The 9,507-nt window shown below is 34.9% G+C and overlaps 1 long non-coding RNA gene across 1 annotated transcript; it reads right to left on the minus strand.

Moving 5' to 3' along the window:
- Positions 1 to 8,294: 8,294 nt before the first annotated feature.
- LOC148780736 (uncharacterized) lies at positions 8,295 to 8,920 on the minus strand. The gene is made up of 2 exons (XR_016039738.1): positions 8,781 to 8,920; positions 8,295 to 8,652 (listed from the first exon to the last, which is right to left on the minus strand). It is a non-coding gene; the product is annotated as an uncharacterized LOC148780736 (long non-coding RNA).
- Positions 8,921 to 9,507: the final 587 nt, after the last annotated feature.

Genomic DNA, 9,507 nt, shown 5'->3' on the forward strand with positions numbered 1-9,507 from the left:
TCAATTTCCAACACTAATAATAAATTTGAAACTCAAAAGATGTATAAATCTTGCGGATCTATGAACACTTATTTTAAAGTGAAATGTCTATACATTATTTTAATGCTAATGTTTTTTTACAATCATAATGTTCAAGCCGAGATAATCAAGGTAAAGCTTTCCAATGCTTGAATTGCAATTTGTTATGAGTTATGAGGTGAGGCTTTTGAGTTGCATCCCTACCAAACTATTTTTCTTTTCTTTTTTATCATTTGCAATTTTAAATATTTGGCCATCAAAAGTATTGGGGCTATGGGGATTATGGAGAACCGTGTCTAGTTTAAACACGAATTTTGTAAACTTTGATATCTATAAGTAGTCAGTTTTAGCTGTTCATACGAGCCATCATGGATGAAATAATGATATTTCCTAAAGGGAAAAGTTTATTTAGAGCCAAGGCTCAAATTAGAGCCTACTTCAAAAATTTCACTAGAGAATGTTGTTTTGATGCTCAAAATATTCTCAAATTGACCATCTTGACATCAAGATGCATGGACATGAGAAAAAAATGGATTTCAAGTTTTGGAAATAATATATTTTGTAATGCATATTTTGACTGTCAATTTTAAAGATTTTCAAGTTTTCATATATTAGCTCGATCTACACTATTTTTGAAGCTTTAAAATTTATAAATACATATGGAAATATATTTTAAGACTATCACAAAGGATTCCAGTATTGAAACTACATTTTTCAACACTATTTCAAGGTAGGCACTAATTTGATTGTATAAAGCCTAGGCTCTATACAAACCGTACCCTTTGCTAAATAGTTGTGTTTTTTAAAGATTATTTATTAAATAAATGATATATCAAAAATTTAAGTTATTCATGATGGCTTAAACAAAATACATGGTCTTGATCACATAAAAAATGATATACTTCACCAGTAAAGTGATGTGGTCGAGAGCACATCAGAGTATTCGTCGTAGAGCATGTGTCCTTATTTTCATGCACCTTAAAAATAATACAAGAAATAATTAAAACAATAAATTAACAAAATTAATCCTGAAATGCTTAGAGTATTTGGTTATTTCATTTTGTAAGAAGTTTATATAAGGGTAAGGGCCAAACAATCAAATTAAGGTGCAACACACAAATTTGTTAACACCTTTGTTTTTTTAAAAGATATATCCTAGAAAGTTGAATGTTTTTAAATTTTTCAGAGAGTTGAATGTTTTGTCCTAGAATGTCTAAATAAGTTCTGAATATTGCGTTTTGATAACCTGCCGAAATGTTAAAAGGGTTTTAGATAATATGATTTTATATATATATATATATATATATATATATATATAGCAATGATTTCATGCAACCGTTGTATAATAATATGATGCAATAACCTTAAAAAACCATCTTATAGCCATTTGTTTGATCTAATTTTGAAATATACACTATTTTCATTCTAATGAATAATCACAAAAAAAGAAAAATTTGAAAACACAACCTAGAAAGTATTTTTTTAGTCCCATTAACATAGGCCGTTTACTTTTGTGAGATGCTTAGATCTAGGCCTTAGAAGGATTTTTTCATTTCCAATTTTTTTGGATAGCTTTATTATCATTAGATGAACAATGTTAAAAAAGAAAATAATGATATTGACTTCATAAAGGCTAAGATCTTGAAATTCACAAAATGAATGGTCTAGATTCGTTTTTGGAGCAGACTCATTTTGACCATCTCTAGGGTTCAAATTGAAATTTTTTTTAAGGGGGGATTGATTACTGAGATGAAGAGAATGTGCATGCAAAATTTGGGGTCACATTAATAATACTTATAATATGTATTTATATTATGCATAGTGAATAGTGATCAAGAAAAACGTTATGAAAGATTAAGTTCCTACCTCCTCCCTAAAAAGTTAATCTTTCATGTTTTAATAAAAAAATGAGAACTTTTATTGGAAGATTACTTTCTGAACTGTTAGATGAAATCGTGTGATAAGCGCATAACTTTTGGAAAATTAGAAAGATTTCTTACTGAAAGAAATATTTCAGAAAAGCAAATACGCCCTAAGAGAGGTTGTTTTGATGTTGAAAAACCTTCAATTCGATCATCTCGACCTCAAGATATATAAATATGAGAAAAAATAGATATCAAGTCTTGAAAATAGTGTATATTGTAATGTATTATCTAGGCTGACAATTTTTAAAATTATCAAGTGTTCATAGATCTTCTCGATCTACACTATTTTTTAACCTTTAAATTTTATAAGTAAAGATAAAAATAAATTTGTAGGCCATCACAAATATTTTTGATACTAAAACAACATATTTGGACCTTCAAGTGCACCTTAATTTGATTGGCCTTACATAAACCACACCCTTTTATTTTTTTATGAACTAATTATGTTTTTATAACAATGTGCCCCCGCACACACCCCCAAAATTTGTCAATATGTGATTCAAAAAAATGATTCTCATTTTTTGAGAAATTGGCCTCTACATAAGGAGATGAGCATTTCTTTTTCTGATAAATGCGGACGTCCAATTACCCATTTTCACGGTTGCAATTCATAGTTGCTAACCTAGGGAATCCAGAAAATTTTAGCATCTTGCTTTGGAATTTCTAATTGCCAAACGACCCCTTGAATTCTCAGCTCTAAAATCACCCTGAAATTTCTAATTGCCAAATGACCCATTTAATTTTGGGCTCTCGAATCGCTCTGAAATTTCTAATTTCCAAAGAACCCCTTGAATTATTTACACTAAGAGCTGAAATTTCAAGTTTAATGTAGCATCTATTGTTTGATAATAAGGGGCGGTACAAGAAACGGGGTTGTAAGAAGTTCAGGGAACCTCAAAGAATTAAGATTTGTGTCGTTACATTGCCTCAAGAGAAGCAACTCCTTGACTTTGCTTCTCTCTCTCTCTCTCTCTTCTCTTCTCTTTGAAGCCTTAACCTAGATGTGAAGCTCTCATTTTGAGTTTGATCAAAGCTCTCAATCAACTTGAATTTTCAAATATTGGGTAAGAGTCGCTCTAATTTCTCTAATAGTTAATATATAATTATTGTATGTGCTGTATATTCAAGATGAAAATGGGGGTTTTTTCAATCGATTAAAGGAGTTTTATTTTCTTTTCTATGTGAATGATTGGTTAAAGATGCATTTCCTGCATAGGCAAGACCGAATTTTGAATTGGATGGGCTTCATTTTAGAACCCTAAGCGATAGATAAATACTTCAATTTAAAGCCCCATTTTTAGGGGATGAGATTAAGGAAGCAGGTTTTGCACTCCCCCAAGACAGGGCGGTTTCCCTATCAGTTTTTATCACTCCCATTGAGGTATTGTTAAAGAATATTTACTCAAGCGTCTTTAATGAGTTTTATCTGAACGACAAAATTAAGAGGGGGGCTCAATTCTACTTTCATTGCATTGATTTCAAAAATGAATTCCGTCCTTTCCCTAATGGCATTAGCTTCTTAACATTGGATTCGATCATTTTGGGGCCACAGTCTGCTTTCGTGAAGAATCAACAAATCATAGTTAAAATCCTCGTAGCATTAGAGTCCATTCGCTCTAGAAAATGCTAAGAACTGTGTTAATTCTGTATGTAAATTCGACTTTGAAAAGCTTATAATCGAGTATATTGGGATTATTCAAGAGTAAAACTTTATTGGGGGAGGATGGGTGTAGTGGATTAGAGGTTGCCGGTCAAATGCTCATGATTCGATGTTGGCTGAAGGCAGAGCTGTGGGGTACTTTTGAAGTACCAGAGACATTCAACAAGGTGATCCCCTCTTCATTCCTCTTCACTTTGGTCACTGAACCTTTTAGCCTGATGATGCAGTCGATTACGTAGGGGTCGGGACGGGACTTTTATCAGGCTTCTAGATAACTAGTGATGGTCATTTGATTTCACATCTACAATGTGCAGGTGATACTTTGGTTTTTTGTAAAGCATCCCTCCCTCGAGTTAAAAAAACTAAACTTGAAATGTTATAAGTTGATTTCAGGATAGAACTTCAACATGGAAAGGACTAGGTTCATGGGTGTTTGTGGAGGAAGTGTCAACTTGGTTTAGGATAAAAGCCCGGGCTTAATTGGTTAGAGCTTGCCAAATTGCAAGACTACATCCTAGGCTCAATTCCTATCCTCTCCCCACTCACTCACCCAAAAAAAAGTATCAACTTGGTTTGGATGCAAACCCAGTGCTCGACCCATTAAATACCTGGGAATGCCTCCACTGGTATAAGACAGACCTACAAGGTCAATTTGGGACCCGGCTTCAAACAAAGCTGGATGCATCGAAAATCAAGGATCCCTCTTTTGGTGGGTGGATCACTCTAGTCTACCAATTTATCACTAAGGCTCCAAATATGGTCATTAAGCCGCTAGAAAGAATGATGTAAAATTTTTTATGGAGTGGAAGGGATGAGAGAACGAACTAAAACTCATCTAGTAATTGGGCCACAGTTACATCTCCAAAGAGAGTTGGGGTCCGACAATAAGAAGGCTAAAGCACATGAATGAATGAAGCTCGAATCGCAATGGACCAGCACTCCTTCTACTCGAAGGTGCCTTTTAGCAAATATGGAAAAGAAAGATATGGACTCTTGTAGAAAAGCTTCCAATACGAAACGATGCTTCCCCTATTTGGAGACGTACAGATTTCATGAAACCTCTTTTCTTACGATATAGCAAAAACAAGATGAAGATGGAGCATCTACTTGGTTTCGGAGTGATAAATGGTGTGAAAGTGTTCATCTGTAGACCAAGTTTAACAATACAGGAGGTGGTTTTGGGAAGAGGCAGAGAGATAGTCTAGAACATTAAGGTCGAGGAGTTGACAATCATATTGCAGATCAATTCTAGGCTTTAATGACAATCTTGAACTCTTTCTTTTACTATCCAGAAAGGGCCAATGTACAATTTACTTGTAGAATATCGGTCCCTTCCTTTATTATCGACAACAAACAAAGCTTGGAGATTCCCAATGCCTTCTAGAACCCAAGCTTTTACTTGGATAGCCATTAGAGAATGACTCCCCACCGTGTATCAATTATGTAGTAGAGATATGATTCTTATTTATTTATATGTTGTTTAGGAATGCATCATAATCCAATGTGCATATTTCTATACTATGTTTCTCATCAGTTATGGTCATGGCTCTTTGATTCTTTTGATTTTGTTGTGGTTACGCCTGGTTCTATTAAAGACCTAATTACACCGTGGCTAACTCCCCCTCCTAAAAAATAGAGTAACTCTATGGAGAATAGCCTTCATTATTGTCCAATCGATCATTTGGAGAGAGATAAATTCAAGAACTTTCGAAGGCAAGGGTAGAGATTTGACGGACTTCAAATGCGGCATATAGGAAGCAATCGCCATTTGGGCCTTGGCTAAGAATGAGTTCAAAGGCATTTCTAAAGTTGTTGTTCTCTTTAAAATCAAAGATGTGGCCAGAGTGACTGTAAGGAGAGTTCATAAGTTAAGTGTGTGAGTCCCTCCACCTGTCGACTGGCTGAAGTTAAATTATGATTGCGAGTGTAACTAGAAATCCTGGTGCACTTGCTTGCTAGAGGCCATAAAGGTATTGTTGTCCTCACCTTTTCAGGGGCCTTGTTAGGATGTCCAGTCAATGAGGCAAAGTTATGGCCTTTAAAAACAGAGGGCTTCTATCCTCCAACCCCACCATAATTGCATCATTTTTTACGGGGGATTCCGCAAATGTTGTAACATGGATATCCTATAATACAAGAGCACCATGGAATATGAGGCCCATCTTGGGTGAAATTCATATGATGCTTACAGGGGAGACAAATTCATTTTGTGTATGTTAAATAGGAAAAGGAATGAGGAGCGGATCCGTTCTCAATGCAGGTCGGCAGTGACAAATTATTTTCTTATGGACCCCCATGAGATAAGTATGTCAAGCATCGGGAAGCTAATGTTTTTTTTTTTTGGGTAAGTATCTGGAAGCTTATGTTTTTTTTTTGGGTATCTGAAAGCTTATGTTTCCACCATTTGGCACAACCCATATCCCCCCAAAAAATATGATGGTCCCTACAACATAATACTGATAAGGACCAGTAACTTCACCCCTATTCAATCGAGTTGGATGGCGATGGAGAAAGAGCAGAGCAGATGATGCATCAAAAAACTGTACCATGTGTCCTACTCCTCTCCATGGCCCTCTAGCTTAGATGGAACAATGTAAATCTCCTACTCATGAATAGATTATGATGATCATGTGGATTAGGGCCATCCTAGTTTAGACATACTAGTGATTTACCATTTCTTTTCGGAGGCTAATTATTTATTATTAAGTAGCATCCACTCTTAATGTTAATAAAGAACGAAAAGTATGTTTTCCTTTAGTTGGGCCTATCACTTTTTTTTTTTTTTTGTTGTTTCACCCTTAGGGTCATCAAATGGGTCCCAAGAGTGAACCAACCTAGCACCCAAGCAATCGTTTTCCACCTAAGAAAATGAACATAAAGCATAAATAGGGGTCCATAGAAACATGGGCTTAAAGCAAGAGGCAAAACCTCGACTTCAATATTCTAAGGTTATGTCCGTAACTACTAATAGACACTAATAATTCATTGTTTCAATGAGATTAATCTTGATAATGAATTATTGATTGTTTGACAACATCCATCATAAAGATGTCAGAAAAACTTACATGGAGTTTTGCATTTGTTTATTTATTTGAAAAGAATTTTTAAATTTATTAGAAATAATTTGCAAAAATTGCATGTTTTGGAAAATAAATAACTAAAATAGCTGAAAAAGCACTGACAAAGTTAAATAATTTAATAATATTATTCATAATAACAAGATACATATCAAACAACTAACAAAAATATATTATTCATAATAAATTTTAGATAAAATAGTCTATTATAAAGAATATTTTCTAATAAGGGTCTATTCCAAATAAAATTAATTGTCATCTACGCAGATACTAATGCAACATTACCTTCGGCGTTTTCAGTAGAATTGATCAAAGTGTATATAAAAAAAAGGAAAAAGATAATGCCCCCATCTATAATCATAAAATCAAGTAACGCCTTGGATCTATAGATATCACATGGACCCGTCCAAACCAAAATAAAATGATGTTTAACCCTCACTTAACTTTTTCATTATTCAAATTATAATATTTATCAGTTTTCTTTATACTAATGACCTTATCATCCAAATCTAACAGAGCTCTTCCTCTCTCTCTTCTTCAACCTCTTCCCCTCTCTCCTTGGCAACCTCCTTTGAAGCCCTATCTCTCTCATCTTGAACCTCGCAGTATATTAAAGAGGCACCGCAATACCACTTATATAACGGGGTTATTAGAAGAAAAAAAAAAGGAGTAAATATTTTATCAATAATGAAAAAGATAAGAAGGGGATTAAAAGATTTTTTTTTTTTCTTTTGCTCAACCTAGAGGGGGTCATTGGGCTTTCTATAAACCCACCCAAGGGGTTATTTTGGATTATGACTATAAAGGGGGACTGTACATCTTTTTTTTCCTATAAATAAAGAGGAATTATGTGCAATGAATTGGTCAATTTTTACACATAGGGGTCGCATTGAGCTTGTCATCCGATGGAAAATCAGATAACCATGGTGTGTCATTTCTCCAAAATCCGAAAGAAATTTTTCGAAACTTAAATGCAGTCCAATTATTCACCGCCAACAAGAAGATTTCACATACGATGCACCTATAAGAGCTAAGCACAATTGCGACTTTTCTGTAACAAGCTTCAATGGTCTTATTGTGCATGCTAACCTTAGACATAATGTTGGTTTTTCCACAACTGGCCTGTCTTCTGAAGGGTCCAGAGATTGTTCATCTTTCTACCAATGTGGATGATGAGATTGTCTGGGAATCAAAGAACGATGGAATGCTTACAGTCAAGTCAACATACGCATTGCTCTTTTATGATCTATGAGATGGCATCAGACGGGGCTCGAAGAAGTATGGAAATAGCCGGTACCACACAAAATTCAAGCTTTTCTACATGTTGCCATGCAAGGTAAGGTACTTATTATTGATAATTTAAAGAAAAGGGGCTGAATAATGATGAATGTTCTGGTGTGGCCTTCTCAAAAAATTGGTTATACGATGGTGTTGCCTAGAAGCTATGAGGATATTATGTATTATTTTCAGTTACCGTGGATGTGGTGGTCTGGCAAATTTTCGTAGCAGCAATTATGTGGGAGGTATGGAAGGAAAGAAGTAGACAAAATTTTGAAGGGGTGATAATGGATGTAAAAAAATTAAAAGGAAAAATTATACTGTCTTTGAAGTTGGTTTTATATCAGTAAAAAAGGCTTATTTGGCAGGCTTTCATGTAAGCTTCTCAAACGTCATTAACCAGCAATTTGATAAGTCTCTCAGCTAGTAGATATATATGCTTGGCACCTTCTAAAAGGTGCTTTCATTCAATTGAAAGCTTTGAAGTTGCAGCGTTTGTTTGATAATATTGGAGAGGGCCACTTTCACCCCAAGTTTCACCCATTTGACAACGGACACAAGTCGGAACACCCACCCAGTGAGATTCTCCGCTCTCCCTTGCCGACCTTGACATTTGGGGAGCTGTGTACCTCAAGCCACTGAGCTTCTTGCCCCTCGATCAACGGCCTTGTATCTTGCCCTATACCCTCTGCACCTACAATCAATGGAAAACCAGTGAGTACTTTAGAATTTTTGTACTGTTTATTGACGCTTTATTCTGGTAAGGTATTTTGATGATCCCATGGCTTGCTTGTCTCAATTGGCAATGGGAGAAGGAAGAACCTGTGTTCACTTCCTTCTTGGTACCAATTTAGGGTTACGTCTCTTCTTTGGGGATTTATTTTTCTGGTTTTTGAACTCCATGTTGATAATTACAACTGCTAAAGTTGCATCTTGTTCCTTGTTTGTTCCTAGTTTCCCTCGTATTTTGTATCATTTGGAACGGTGAATTTTATTGCTTTTTTTTTTTTTTCTATTTGATGTTTGAAAATAGTCAGGTCTTTGGTTTTTACCATTTTCTTTTGCGTTCGTTCTTGTTTTTCTCCACCTTTGCTTTTTCTTTTCTCTCTTTATCTGTCGCTTTTTTAGTCAAAAAAACAAAAACGCTACTACAGAAACCTGACTTCCTTTGTTTTTTTTTTTTTTTGAGACATTTGTTAACTGTTGTTGTGGTCATGCTTCATTCTTGCCATTCTCGTGAGTTCATAAGTGAGTGAAAAATTTGAGTCTCTATTTCAGCAAATTTATTTGCCTATTTCATCTGCTAATTGAGTGTGTTTCCTTTCATAGGGTTTGAACTATGGGTCCACGTAAGATTGGTTTCAATGGATGGTGGTGTAAATTTTACTTCTAATAAAGGAGGCTATTAATGTGAAAAGATACATGGGTAGATGTTATCATAATTTGTGACCCATGGTATAAATTGGTATGATCTTTCATTCTCATGGACTGCACAAATCTGGCAAGGAATAGGATATGAAACCTACATCACAGTGGAATTGGGAAAATC

Source organism: Amborella trichopoda, chromosome 8 (genome assembly GCF_054954075.1).
Source record: "Amborella trichopoda isolate Santa Cruz 75 chromosome 8, AtrichopodaSantaCruz75HAP2 v2.0, whole genome shotgun sequence".
Taxonomy (NCBI): domain Eukaryota; kingdom Viridiplantae; phylum Streptophyta; class Magnoliopsida; order Amborellales; family Amborellaceae; genus Amborella; species Amborella trichopoda.